Below are 15,308 nucleotides of genomic sequence, written 5' to 3'. Positions count from 1 at the left end.
CTGGGAGGCTTCCAACCAAATATTAAAAACAATACAGCTTTTTTTAAAAAAAAGTACCCCATGCATGTAAGCCCCTCTGGGTTCATTTGATCTCACTCTCAGGTAACTGTAAGTGTGCAGGGGGTGATCAGCCTTAACCAAGGTCTCTGTTGCATTCTGCTACTTCTCCTCCTACATCTGTTTCATTGACTTCCTTGAATGTCACTCCCTTTTAGTGCATCCTCCTGGACTTTAACTGTACTGTATCTGAGTCTCTTTACATGACTCAGTTGTTATGGCATTTAATTTTAGGCAGAGGATTCTGTTTTGCCTGATTACATGGGGAATATGAGACCCATACAGTATAGATCTTTTTAAAATAAATCTATTTTTATGTTATGCATATTACCAAAGATGATAGGCCTGGGCACCTGATAACAGCAAGCCGAAATGGTTTCTATGCTTCGTAGGAGATGAACTGTTGAGACGGAGAGACAATTTGACAAACCACAAGCAAGCTGGGGAGAATTTCTCTTCTTACCACAACAAAGAGGTTTTTCATCAAGGCACAAAATGGAACTATTGATTCGAATTATTTTTAGTCTAATCTATCAGCAAATCAGATGCAGTCATTTGAAGGATTACCATGGACTAATATGGGTACCTGTCTGGAAATTCTGGTGTTTCATTTCTTCATTAAAAAAAAAAGAAATTAAAATAAATTGCATTTAATAAATTTATACAGCTACTAATTTTATTTTTAGATTATCAGATGCAGCCATGGGAAGGATTCATAATGACAGTTTGTGAAGACAGGATAGAGGGAAAGACTCACACAGAAAGCAGAATGCCTAACAAAAAAAGTCTGAGATTTTGCATTGATCTTTGAAAGATTTGTATTTAGTTCAGTCTGCTGTCACCTTTGCCTTCAAACTATTCCATGAGACAGGAGCAACTGGCACAATCTAACAACCCCTTTGGCACAATCTGACAACAATGCTATTTTCCACTGAAGGCAGATAGTATTAAAGATCTATCAGCAGCTGTGTAGTTTGAGTCTGAGCAGGAGGCCAAGACACTGGTGACCTGGCTCAAATGAAGCATAGTGGTGCCAGGCATAAATCAACACGAAGGGGGTGGGGAGCACTGGCACAAGCAGAAAATGTACCAAGGTAGATGTGGGAACTCCAAAAGAAATCAGGCATGGGATGTAAACACAAGATTCAGGCAAGAAACTTGAGAAGCCATCTGAACAGAATCATAGAATTGTAGAGTTGGAAGAGAATCCAAGGGTTATTTAGTCCAAACCCCTGCAATGCAGGAATCTCAGCTAAAGCATCCATGACAGGTGGCCATCCTACCTCTGCTTAAAAAAACCTCCAATGAAGGAGAACCCACAACCTCCCAAGGGAGTATGTTCCATTGAATAGCTCTTACCATCAGAAAGTTCTTCCTGATGTTCATTTGGAATTTCCTTTCTTGTAACCTGAAGCCATTGGTCCAAGTCCTACCCTCCAGAGCAGGAGGAAACAAGCTTGCTCCCTCTTCCATGTGGCAGCCCTTGAGATACTTGAAGATGGCTATCATAACTCCTCTCTGTCTCCTCTTTTCCAGGCCAAACATATCTAACTCCCTCAACTGTTCCTCATAAGGCTTGGTTTCCAGACCCTTGATCATCTTGGTTGCCCTTCTCTGCACAGCTTGTCAGTATCCTTCCTAAAATGTGGTGCCCAAAACTGGACACAGTATTCCAGGTGTGGTCTGACCAATGAAGAATAGAATGGTACTGTTACTTCCCTTGATCTGGATACAACTTCTGTTGATGCAGCCTAGAGTAGCAATAGCTTTTGTGCTGCTGCATCACATGGTTAGCTCATGTTAAGCTTGTGGTCCACCAAGACCCCTAGAACCTTTTCACATGTACTGCTAGTAAGCCAGGTGTCCCCCATCCTATATTTGTGCGTCTGGTTCTTCCTGCCTAAGTGCAGAACCCTACATTTGTCCCTATTGAAATACCTTTTGTTAGCTTGGGCCCAGTTTTCCAGTCTGTTAAGGTCATCTTGAATCCCAATTGTGTTTTTGTCGCATTAGCTACCTCTTCTAGTTTGGTGTCATCTGCAAATTTGATTAGCATCCCCTCAATTCCTCCCTCCAAATCTTTTATAAAGATGTTGAACAATAACAGACCCAAAATAACCTATTGCTCAGTCAATGTGTTCCAGACTGACATGAAAATATTTATATGTAGTAAAGGTCTGCAAGGGCCAATGGCCTACCTCACAGAAGAACCACATGAAATAATACAATGACATGCCAGAACTCCGCTGTATGGAGATGACCAGTTCTTTGAAGGATTACTGTGAACTGATATTGGTACAAGTTTGGAAGCAGTCTATTCTCAACTGGTCTCAATCCCTTGCTATGCCTCAGTGCTTTATTCTATCTAAACGATGGCTATGAAATGATGAATGACTGAAAAACAACATAGGAAAATGAAAGACACCTGTGGGTTGGCACATTAATGTTTATATTTTGTGTGGAAAGTTTTCTACAGTAACTAAACAATTGAAAATTAGTCTGATTATTTTATGTCACACAACATATTGGCTCAGAGCCGACCAATGCATATGAAACTGAATGAGTTTATAGCTGCTTCTTGGCACTGTAATGGTACAAAAGCAAAGATGAAAGGCAATAATTATTTTAGACAGCTTGATGTAATTCTGTCAACATGGAACTGAACTGGAGGTCATGAGGCAAGACCAATGGAATGTATTTGTTGGAGTGGAAGAGATTTATCAGTCAATAGAGAAATAAACTCTCCATCTTCCAAACCATACTGACAAAAATATTAGATTGCAGAGTTATCTGGATGATACTTTGTGCCCAGCAGTATGCAGAATACCAAAAATAATATGATAAGGCCTCCAGCTGTCTCCTGGGGGTTGTACCAAAGAGACCTGCTCAGAAACTGATGTAGACAAATTGAATAATATAACAAAGAAGTTTGAAAAGTCTCCTATACAGCAGAGTAATTCTTTGTTCAAAGATCTTTGCCCCACTATTCTCTATGCTGCTATAAAATGCTTAAGATGGATTCACATAACAATTTTATGTGGTAATCATGAGGTGATAAGCATCTCATGTGTGACATTTCCGGCACACTGGCAGATATTGTTTATATGTGATAAAGCTGCTCTGTCATAGCTACTACATTAAACACCTTTCAAATGACCAAGGAATCCACCGATAGCTGTAGAAATTGCATGAAAATGATGCTCCTTTCTGAACTCAGGGTCATTTGATATAGGAGATGTTTTTAGGCAGCGCAACAAATCATTCCCCATTCACTCTAGACCTGGGGGGGGATGGCTAGCAGCTATGACTCAAAGGCTTGTGTCTGTATCTTTCAGTAGAAACAGTGAAGCTGTTCTACACAACTTATATCACAGTTTATCAGAAGAAAAACCCATCCACTTTGAAAGTGTAGGATAAATTTCCAAGGCATTCATTTAATCAATATTTTTCTTTCACCCGTGTGTACTTGATGATTTTGTATTTTAGGGGAAGTGGGGACATAATGTGGGCAAAGAATGAGAATGTGGTGCTTGAATCTTGCAAGGGAGAGACAGGGTTTCCCAAAAGTTGATAAATCTATAGATGAAGAACTGGGCCAGTATTGAGCTAGGTGGACCAATAGTCTGACTCCGGAGAAGGCAATTTACATTCCAGTACAAAAGACGCATTAAACTAAGACCACAGTTTGAGTAGGGTGGGGAGAACGTTTTCCTGCGTACTAATCAGGGAGATATGTTCACATGTTCATTCTCAGCCAATCAGTGACTGGCTAAACTTGCAGCTGTGGGTGAGCTACCGCAGCAGTTGCAAACTGTGCCGGTGGTGGGATGGGAGAGCTTTAAACAGCTACCATCCTCACCAGGCCCCAGCTATGGAAGATGGGTCTACATAAGGTCCTGTGTTCAACCTAAGTCTGTTTGTTTCATTTCGTCTTCTCTGAGTGTGACTTAGCTGGTTGTCACTCGAAGTAACTGCTTCTTGTGTGCTCACATGGCTGTCAGGCAGCAGAGGAAGCAACCCTCGCGGCAGGTTGCCAGGACTGGACAAGGGGAAAGCCTTACCATCTGCTTTTATTCAATATTCACAGAGAGAGCCTTGGGAATGTGGCCTCTTGGAATAATGTTGTTGCTCCAAGTGAATCTCCATCCCCTCCAACTTCCTCATGAGTGATCACTACGGGTGCTGGAACGTGCCCTCTGCCTTTGAGCTTTTTGCTCTGCTACTTTCAAGGCCCACCGTGTTCTGGGAGATGCTCTCTAAAGACACTGAGTCTGTCAGCTGTCGCTCCCCTTGTGCTTCCTCCTCCTCCTCCTCCTCCTCCTCTTCGTCTCCCATTATTTTCCCAGCTTTCCCCCTCATCTGTCTCTGAGCTGTGACCTCCCTCAAACCCCTGTTGTAATTCTTCTTCTTTGGAAGGTCAGGCTGGGGAGGCGGTCTCCACCATTCCTCCTCTGCTCAGTCCCTGACAATGGTTAATGAAATTCAAAGCTACTAGGAGCATCTGTGCGTGAAATGTTGTTTTGGTACAAAATGCCGAAAAGTTTTGTGTATGTGTATTGGGATTTTGTAGTGGAGTTGCTTATATTGGCTTGTGCATTTCTGATGAGACACATTAGATTACATTGTGAAATATGTATTTCAAGCATGTGAATTTCAGTCTGTCCCCTCCATGTGGACTTCATGAAATTCAGAGTAGATTCATAATGCCTCCTGTCTGCAAAGGTTCTGCATGTGGTTGGATGGAAGAATTCATACCTTCCCTGTTCAGAAAATCAGATGTGATGTGGAGTGTATACATGTATATATAGATTCGTATCTTGACAGCTCATCTAATGTTTAATGTTTTATCATGCTTTTGATACCCAGCCAGATGGGTGGGGTATAAATAAATTATTATTATTATTATTATTATTATTATTATTATTATTTAGAAAGAAAAGGAAGGATGTGCGAGCAAAGATTTACCAAAATCTGCAACATGTAGAGGAATCAGACCCAAACTACAAAAGTCACAGAAAGCTGTTATAGTGTTAGTTATGTGCATAGCCTAAAGTCAGCACAGGTCTTCATTACAGCAGGGCAGCAGAAGTCAGATCCATTCTGTTCTTGTCGCTGAAGCTTTGCCAGTTATTGCTGTTCGTGTTAAAAAGTCCTCTTTAATTTCTGTTACTAATATAATTAGCAGGTCACTTCTGCAGGAAGATGATAGTTCTGCCTCACTTGAAAGTCATCAGTAATGAGAGACATCATCACCCCGGCACATCTCTCTGTAGAGTCCATCCTACAGGCATCAACATCACAATCAACCTTTTGGCTCTCAATTTAAACTCCATGCCCTGGCAGCTAACATTGTGATCAAGCAACTAAGCAGTGATATGAGCCTCCATTGTACTTCTATCTCATCACAGCTGCCACCGCTTTATGTAACAAACGGCCTTCTGGGTCCTGTACTTCTAATTCTCCTGCACTATTGCATTCTTAACGTGAATAATTAAAACAAGCATTCCGAAAGCTTGTGGGGTGACTTGGGGGAATTAGTAGAATTATGCTCTCTCTTTTTTGGCATTCATTTCTGAAGAAGACCCTGGGCCAAAAAAAAAAATCATTGATGAATCGTCTTTAAAGCCCTACATGCCTTGGAGCCAGGCAATTTAAAAGAAGATTTCCTTGCACATTGTCATAGAATCATAGAATCATAGAGTTGGAAGAGACCACAAGGGCCATCGAGTCCAACCCCCTGCCAAGCAGGAAACACCATCAGAGCACTCCTGACATATGGTTGTCAAGCCTCTGCTTAAAAACCTCCAAAGAAGGAGACTCCACCACACTCCTTGGCAGCAAATTCCACTGTCGAACAGCTCTTACTGTCAGGAAGTTCTTCCTAATGTTTAGGTGTAATCTTCTTTCTTGTAGTTTGGATCCATTGCTCCGTGTCCGCTTCTCTGGAGCAGCAGAAAACAACCTTTCTCCCTCCTCTATGTGACATCCTTTTATATATTTGAACATGGCTATCATATCACCCCTTAACCTCCTCTTCTCCAGGCTAAACATGCCCAGCTCCCTTAGCCGTTCCTCATAAGGCATTGTTTCCAGGCCTTTGACCATTTTGGTTGCCCTCCTCTGGACACGTTCCAGTTTGTCAGTGTCCTTCTTGAACTGTGGTGCCCAGAACTGGACACAGTACTCCAGGTGAGGTCTGACCAGAGCAGAATACAGTGGCACTATTACTTCCCTTGATCTAGATGCTATACTCCTATTGATGCAGCCCAGAATTGCATTGGCTTTTTTAGCTGCCGTCAATCCCAACCACTGAGGAGAGGCTTTCTTGCATGTCCCATCCACTTCTGAAGCTTAGCTGGTATAAAAACAAGAAAGGGCCTTTTTGGTGGTGGCGTCTAGAATATAGAGTTCCTTGGGAGATCTATTTATCCCCTTTCTGTCATTCTTAAGGACACAAGAAGAGCCCTGCTGGATCAGACCAAAGACCTATCTAGTCCATCATCCTGTTCTCACAGTGGCCAACTAGGAAGTCCTCAAGCAGGACAGGAGCAGCCTTCTCCCTCCATAGGCTGAAGATCTTTCTGTTTCAGGTAGCCTTTGCTAATCCCTCTAAAGTGTTGATTTATTAAATGTCTCTGTTTTGTTGGTTCTGTGCTTGTTTTACTTATTTTATTGCAGTGTGTATGTTGCTAGTGTTAATACATGATCTGTGTTCAGAGTGGAAAGACAAGACTAAAAAAATATATAAGAAGTATTTTGTTATTGAAAGAACATTGTTAAATCTTTAAAAATCTTTTTTTTAAGTTGCTGGGCAGGGGCAGGGAACCCCCAAACCAATACTTACAGTGGGAGCTTGAAGGAGGGTAGCATATACCGTACTTATTTCTTTTAGTGGGCAAAAATGTGTCTTTAAATTTAAAGTTTGCTTTTGTGCCTTTTTGAATAGACAAGAAGATAAATGTTGCAAAATGCTTCATCAGCTCACTCTTAAATCCATTGTGATAGCAAGAAACTCTGATTTGAGAAATAGCTGTCTTTTGGGAGCACTCCCTATGCATGCCAATGCCCATGGACTTAAGAGGTCTGAATATTTATGGCAATGCCCATGGCTGCATTTCCTGCAAAAAGAGGTAATTACCTCTTGCACCTCGCATAAAAACAATGGGAAGTGTGTGGCCAATGCTAATGAAGCATGTGGTTCAGAATAAACCTTGTGTAGCACTGGAAGGGTTTCAAACCTATGCAACAGACAGCTCTAACAAAGGAGTTGTTTAGGAGCTAGGTAACATATGTGGAGGGGATGTATATATTTGACTTCTGAGGGTCCCCCCCCCACTTGGTGCCCAAAAGGGGGAAAGTCATATGATGTTATTGTTGAAAATGATTTGAAGGCTGCGTGATTAAAAATTATGAGAGCCAGCATAGCCAGTGGTAGGGCGAGTCCTAAAATACACACCTTGGGTATCAAAGGCCAGGGCAAAGTGGAGCATCTTAATCAGTCTCTGCTGTATATGAAGGTGTCAGATGCACCTTTGTGGGGACCAAGCTCCACTACTTACAAGACTATCACAAAGAATGTCATGTCCTGGGCTACCACTGCCATGAGCTTTTAAGGATGGTGGAACTACCAAGAGCCCCGTCTGTTGATCTTAGTGTTCAAAAGGGCCTGTAGCGAAGGATGTTTTATTTCATATATTTGGGACCTGAGTCATCAAGGGCTTCAAACACTTACGTGAGCATTTTGAACTGGCATCCGGTGCTGTTTTTTAAAAAACAGGTTATGTAGGTTCTAAAGGGAACTCCAGCCAGCAATTTGACTGCTGCCAGATTAATCTGATTGCCTCCTTAGATGCTATTTAGGGAAGGTCATAGGTGAGACGTAATTTGGTTAAAACTGGAGGCTTGCAGAAATGAGGGCTTGTGTATTTCATGGACCACCTCTATTTTCTGCCATAAATAAAGCACAGCTCAGCTGGGTTAGGGAACCTAGTGAGCCAATGGTCTTGGGTGTAAGGAGAATTATGCCTCGATTGACAAACTATGCTGTTGATAGCATCTGTGAAAAGATGATTAACTAATGAATTAATGTTACAAGTTTTATATACCACTTAGAATAAAACCTCAAAAAGGACTTTAAAAAACAAAAAGAATTTTAAAAATGATCAGTTTTAACAGTTTTAAACATTCGAAAAATCAACAATAAGCTAAAAACCACATTGAAACACATGCCAGCATTCTACATGTTTGGATAGGCTTGCCTAAACAAAAATGTTTTAAGCAAGAGGTTAAAAGAGTACTGTGAAAAACACCCAATATGGAGGCCAATTGGCCAAAATATTGGGAGATTTTAGAAAAAGATGGAGACAATTGGAAATTGCAGAGTCAGGAGAAATTGAAGGATAAAGTGCGAGACTGGTTACATTACGCTCAGATCAAAGAAATTTTTAAAAATGACAAGAAGTTAGGGTTCCAGGTGGAGAAATCGAAATTAGAAACAGAACTGTTAGAACCAAAGACCAAGGTACTTTCTAGAATGTATAACTTGCTGCTCAAATGGAACACTCAAGATGAAATGGTTAAATCTGCTATGATAAGGTGGGCGCAGGATATTGGGTATAACATCATGTTTGAGGACTGGGAAAGGCTGTGGACTACTGGGTTGAACTTTACTGCATGTACTGCTTTGAAAGAAAATATAATGAAAATGATTTATAGATGGTACATGACCCCAGTCAAACTGGCAAAAATATACCACCTGTCTGATAATAAATGTTGGAAGTGTAAAGAAAGTGAAGGTACATTCTTTCACCTCTGGTGGACATGCCCTAAAGTGAAGGCCTTCTGGGAAATGATATATAATGAACTGAAAAAGGTATTTAAGTATACCTTCACTAAGAAACCAGAGGCCTTCCTCCTGGGCATTGTCAGCCAAGGGGTGGTAAGGAAGGACCGAACCTTTTTTTATGTATGCAACAACAGCAGCAAGAATACTCCTAGCGAAGCATTGGAAAACTCAAGATCTCCCCACACTGGAAGACTGGCAGATGCAACTGATAGACTACGTGGAACTGGCCGAGATGACAGGCAGAATCCGAGACCTGGGAGAAGAGAGGATGGAAGAAGACTGGAAGAAATTTAAGATTTATTTACAAAAACATTGTAACATGACTGAATGTTAAGCAGGTTGCTAAATCATAAAGAATTGGGCACCACTAAATTAGATAGAATTAGGAAGATAAGTGAGATTAAGAAAATGTGAACCATTTGGGAACTATCAGATTATAAATTAAGTTTGAGGGTATATAATGTGAATAAGAGGATAATTTGCTGAAAAATTTCTTTTCTCATGATTAAAATGGGAGCGGGAGATGAGAGGAAGTCCAAAGAAGTTATGAAAATATGTTATGACAGATATTTTATTGTGAACCAATTATGTATGCATATTGAAAAACTTTAATAAATATTATAAAAAAATAAATAAAAGAGTACTGTGAAGATGCTTGCCTGATGTCAATAGGCAGGAAGTTCAAAAGTGTGGATGCTGCCATAATAAATATCAATTCCTTACAAATGTAGAACGAGTATTATGCAGCATATGTAGCAGTGCCTGCTCCTTAAATCAAAGTGATTGAATAGGCATAGATGGGGTAAGGCTATTTCTTAAGTAATCTGATCACAAACTGTTAAGGGAATGATATACAAACAGTAAGAGAAGCCACACCATTGCCTGAACTACTGTGGCCAAGTTCCAGGTCATAGCTCTCACTGGTAAAAAGTGCTTCTAAAATGGTTTAAGCTTTTCTTTTTATATCAAAATTTCCAACTGCTTCTTTTCACCATCAGCTAGGTTCTCTCCAGCAGCCTATCACGCAGCCAAGCGTATTTTGTTTCCAATTTGGAGCTGCCTGCCTTTGAGTTTGTTGTCTGCTTGGCAGCCGTTTGTCCTCTACAGCTTCCCTACGCAGACAGCACCTGTACTAATTAAGTAACAATCAGCAATCTGACTGCAAACCACCTGGGAAATCTCTCATTAAGATTTATTGGGAAGCGTTTTCGTGGCATTTTATTGCCAGGGTTCATTCTGATTGTGCCTTTATGCTAACCAGGTATTTCCAAATAGACCTCTTTCCCCTTGTTCCATTAGGTTCTTTCTTGTTTTTTGTAGAGCGCGGCCCTTTACTGTTTTACTGTTTCCCCTGCTGGTTAAACAGGAGGTGACAGACACAGGGCAGTAATAGTCAGGCACCTGTTCTGTCTGAACAGTAAAATGTATGTGTTGGGTTTTTAGTTTTGTTTTTAAGCACCCTGCATGGTATAATTGTGAGCCTGAGGAGATTAAGGGAGAAGAACAAAGTGAGAAGGAAGGGAGAAGAACAAAGTGAGCATATAGATTGCAAAATGTTCTGTGGTGAAGAAACAGAGTTGACAACTCGCTTCCTGGGAGGGCTGCTGTCCATCTACAGGAATGGAGAACCTGGGGTCCTTAAGATGTTGTTGGACAACACATTTCTCCCCCAGTTGTGTATTCTGGGGAACCCCCCCCCCCCGAAACATCATACATACATCACAGAAGGAGGTGGTCTACAGCAGAAATCAGGGTACCTGATATGGTCACTGACTTCATTACCTGAGCAGTCTGGCTATTTGTTTGTGATGGTAAATACTCAAATCCTGAATGCAGGTCACAGGCTCACCCTATTCATACACAGATACGCCCTTAAGACAGGATTTGTGAGCAAAGAGGCAATGGGGAGGTTCTCCCATTTCCTTCCTCCTTGCAGAGAAATCTTTGAGGTCAATTTGGGAGTCAAAATGGCTTCAGGATTATTTTCCTGTACTGTTTCAGACCTGTGGTTTATATATTTATGTATTTGTTTGCCTGGTACATTTATGAACATTTATTTTATATCTTAGATTTATAATTTTCATAACAGTCACATTTACAAATTATATTCCTGTAAAGCAAGTGTGTGGTAAAATTTTGGCTCTGAGGACCAGCTCTTTATCTAACCGCACTCCATGGACCAACTTTGATAGCTGGGCAGGGAAACCACCTGTCAAACACATGACATTGTCATGACATTGTATGGATAATACTAATAGTACTACTGCTGCTACTACTACTACTTCTACTACTACTAATTCCCTCTCTTTCAATTTTGAGTTTCTCCAAAGCATGAAAATGATCTTCATTCGTTACCTTTCTAGCAATTTGAAATGATACATGTCTGGATTCTGAAAATATATAGGCACCCATAATATAATTAACAAGGGACACAGGTGGCGCTGTGGGTTAAAGCCTCAGCACCTAGGACTTGCTGATCGAAAGGTCGGCGGTTCGAATCCCTGCTGCGGGGTGCGCTCCCGCTGCTCGGTCCCAGCGCCTGCCAACCTAGCAGTTCGAAAGCACCTCCGGGTGCAAGTAGATAAATAGGGACCGCTTACCAGCGGGAAGGTAAACGGCGTTTCCGTGTGCAGCTCTGGCTCGCCAGAGCAGCGATGTCACACTGGCCATGTGACCCGGAAGTGTCTTCGGACAGCGCTGGCCCCTGGCCTCTTAAGTGAGATGGGCGCACAACCCCAGAGTCTGTCAAGACTGGCCCGTACGGGCAGGGGTACCTTTACCTTTACCTTTAATATAATTAACAATATCTATTTTTCAAAGAAGAGAATAATACTCTTTCTTTAACATGTGAACTCTAATGTTCCCGTGCTCCCAGCTCTTCATTTTCAAAGCTGGCTTATATTGTTGTTTAACAGGACCCGACACTCATGGACTTGAGCACAGCTTCAACCCATTTGGTGCTGGTGCTGGTGACTTTGAACAGGCATTGGGAGGCAGATGTGCACTGTTCTCTGTAATTACTTTCCGCTCTCGTCTTGCCCTTTGCTGTCTGTTTGAAATTTAACCTTAATAGAATCAGAATGGCATTTACCCAGGGATCATCTCCAGAATGCTTGGAACTCACGGAAATAAAGGTTAGACTCTCAACCAACTTCTCCAATCTAATGTTTTCATGGCTGAAATTGTTTAAAGTGTTTTTAATAATAATAAAAAACAAGAAGAAGAATTAGGAGAGCTGTGTGTTTGTTGCAAGGGTTTAAGGTAGAAGGCTTTAAATCAAATTGAATAACACACCATATTATAAGTTTCTTGCAGTATAGTGCTAAAAGGCTGGTTTCATGCAACAGGTTTCTGCTGAAGCTTTGGCCAGCAGATTTGCAATGGAAAGGGAATATTTTGTGCAGGATTATCACTGATCAGCCTCCATGTACAAACTCCATATAAAATATTTGTGGGCTAGCATGCCATAAAATGCCCACTTGCCATGGTCTCAGCAACAGACCCTTACAAGATGGCGACAACTTGAAGGCAGATGAAATCTCAAATCCAAAGCTTTGCTAAACTTATACTTGTAAGGCAGAATGTGTTGTAGGGGGGGTTTCCTTCCACCCTTTCTTCCTTCCTTCCATTTTCCTTCCATCAGTGTCTTCCCACCTCCCACAATTCCTTCGCATTGGTCCTAACAGGAAGGGAAATAAGTAGGCAAGCCCCTGGGCCAATGTACTTTCTACCCTGATTCAGAAATTGGACTCACTGGATCTAAAGCCATTCCTGATCTGCCTCTGCAATATCACCACCCCACCCTGCTTCCCCTGTGGAAGTAGCCACTGTGAAGGAACAATGGCAGCAGTTCTTTCCATGCAGCCTCCAAGGGTAGATCTCCTCCACCAATCAGGACGGAGTTCTGCAAAATCCTATGGCTCTGGGACGGTCTTCCATTGACCATAAGACTGTACCCTAAAAGCATTTCCTAGCAGTTGCTGGACACGATAGCCTTTGGTCTGTTTCAGCAGGGCTCTTATGTTTTTGGTCAGACTGCTTTGGGAGTTTGGGGTTATTTTAATTTGCAACTTCTGCATACCTTTGAACCCCCACCCCCTCAATACATAGGCAGAAACTACTTGCTCCTTTAATTTTGGGCGGACCACTTTGGCTCCCAAACTGGATTTGTTTTAAGAGGTAACGATAAATAGATAGTAGGTGTTCCGATTGCCCTGGTAGACCTAGGGAATCACAAATGTGTCATATATAGATTAAAGGAACACTAATTATTTCACAGCAAGGCCTGATACATAATTACTTAGGCAAGAGTCGATATTTGAACAGTTTAAAAGTTTAAAGTAAGCTTAAAAAGCTGGAAGCAGTGTAAAATATTAAATTGCCATTATTTTAAAACAATGAAGCTTTTTTAAGTGTGTGTGTGTGTGTGTGTGTGTGTGTGTTTTACTCATACTAAACCTTGCAATAAACTATCTCCATTTGCTTTTTCAGAAAGGTATAAAAAACTGAGTGTCTGCATTCCAAAGAGAATAAGTACTGGTATTAAAATTGTGACTTGAGACTCCTTGTATTGCCTTGAGAGAAAACATCCATTTTAGTATGAGACAGAAAATACTCATTTGTGGTCAACGACATCTGGTACATTGGATAACTTACCTCATTAAAATTTTATTCACAGGTAGGTGTTCCAGTGTGCCCATTATGGTATACAAACACATCTCCTTGCTGCCAACTGCTCATTTTTAAGGGCTTCCTCTAGTATAGTAGCTTACCTTATAAACTGTGAGAGCTGTTTTTCAGTTAAACATTCATAGAAATATTTATTATTATATAAAAAAACAATTGCATATATAAAAGCAGTTGAATAATTTCGTATATAAAGAATATTAAAAACCATTACATATTCCATGAAAAATAATATTATTTAATCATGTAACAACAACAAGAAAACATATAACAAGAAAACCAGATATATATTTCCCCCTCTCAGAGTTCTTTATTGCTCATTGTCAATGGCTTTCGTCTTGGCAAATATGAAGTTGGTGGGGGGGGGGTATTTTCTTGTGATCATGTCACTGGAAAAACAAAATGAAAAAAATGCCTTTTCCATTTTTTGTTGATTATTGTTGAATGTCAGGTTGAAGATGATTACTAAGATTTATCTACAACAGTGAAAGATTTAGGGGTCCAGGTGTTGTGCTTGTCATCCCCTCATGTAGAAGGGAAAGATCCAAGCGAGATGAAATGCAGCTCAGAAGTGAACAGATGGCAAAAACAGATAGGCTTTGGCTCTAAGGGTCAAAGGATGGTGCTTCAGGAAGTCAAACTACTGATTAGGGAATAAACATCAAAAAGTTGATGCCAGTGAAAGTACTCTGAGCTATTAATAGAGTAACAAAGTAGGGTAAGCTTTGAACAAGTTTATGGAGTCACCAAGGATGATAACACTGATTTGCAAAAAGCAGCAATGTAGAAGTTCATCTCAGCATGGACAATAGGAGTGTCAATAGTAGTAGTGTCAAGGAGGCAGCAAATCTTGGGTGATTCTGAATATATACCCACAGGAACTACTGTACATAATCAGGAAAAATGCAGAAGATGCCCCGCCCCCTTAAAACAAGTAGTCAGTGTTGGAATTCTAACTCAACAAAAACGTAAGAGAGCATCAATGTATTACAACAAATTTTGTCTCCTAGCAGGTCAACATTTGATGTTAAGCAGCCAAGGCAGGAGAATATAAATAGAAGAGGGCTTCTGGATCAGACTAAAGGACCATCTAGTGCAGAATTGGGTTCCTGCAATGGCCACCAGGATACCTAAGGGAAGCTTGCAAGCAGGATATGAGTGCCCAGGTTCCTCAGCCACTGATATTCAGAGGCCGACTCTCTCCGATAATGAAAGAATTAGAGAGTTATCATAAGTAATAGTCATGAATGGCCTTATCCTCTGTGAAAGAGGTGAGCCAAATGTATGATAAACACACAAAGTGAAGCATGATGGGGGCTTGTTCTTTTGATTAAATCAAAATCAAAATAAGCAAACAAATTTTAAAAATAAACTAAAAAATAAACTGATAACTAATTTTCTAAAAGTTTTATTGTTTTCTCTCAACCTACCAGATCTAAAAAGTTAAATATTCAGACCCCTAGATTATAATATTCACATTGATTTGTCCAGCACCCCCACTGCTCTTAACCCACAAGTTTGTGCTGCACATTCTTAGATGACTCTAAAGTGGTGGCAGTTATCATCCCAATTTTGGCTAAGAGTTAAAATAATAAAAATGGTAAGTGGCATTGAAACTGTGCCTGATTGTTTTGGACAAATACTGAGTGGGAATATTTAGGGTAAAATGTCCCTGAATTGATGGAGGTTGTGGAATTATGTAAATTCATTTCCCTCACAT

At 40.7% G+C, this 15,308-nt stretch overlaps 1 long non-coding RNA gene across 2 annotated transcripts; it reads left to right on the top strand.

Annotated features, from left to right (window-relative positions):
• Positions 1 to 6,521: 6,521 nt before the first annotated feature.
• On the top strand, positions 6,522 to 14,898 carry LOC309366560. 2 transcript variants are annotated; one of them, XR_014166778.1, is made up of 4 exons: positions 6,522 to 6,647; positions 11,818 to 12,036; positions 13,394 to 13,580; positions 14,602 to 14,898. It is a non-coding gene; the product is annotated as an uncharacterized lncRNA (long non-coding RNA). The 2 variants fall into 2 exon arrangements; XR_014166779.1 differs by having other exon boundaries at positions 14,599 to 14,898.
• The last annotated feature ends 410 nt before the right edge of the window (positions 14,899 to 15,308 follow it).

This window comes from Podarcis melisellensis (genome assembly GCF_964234715.1).
Source record: "Podarcis melisellensis genome assembly, chromosome: 3".
NCBI classification, from domain to species: Eukaryota; Metazoa; Chordata; class Lepidosauria; order Squamata; family Lacertidae; genus Podarcis; species Podarcis melisellensis.
The sequence above is the reverse complement of the archived record's forward strand: the minus strand, read 5'-3'. Positions and strand labels throughout refer to the sequence as shown.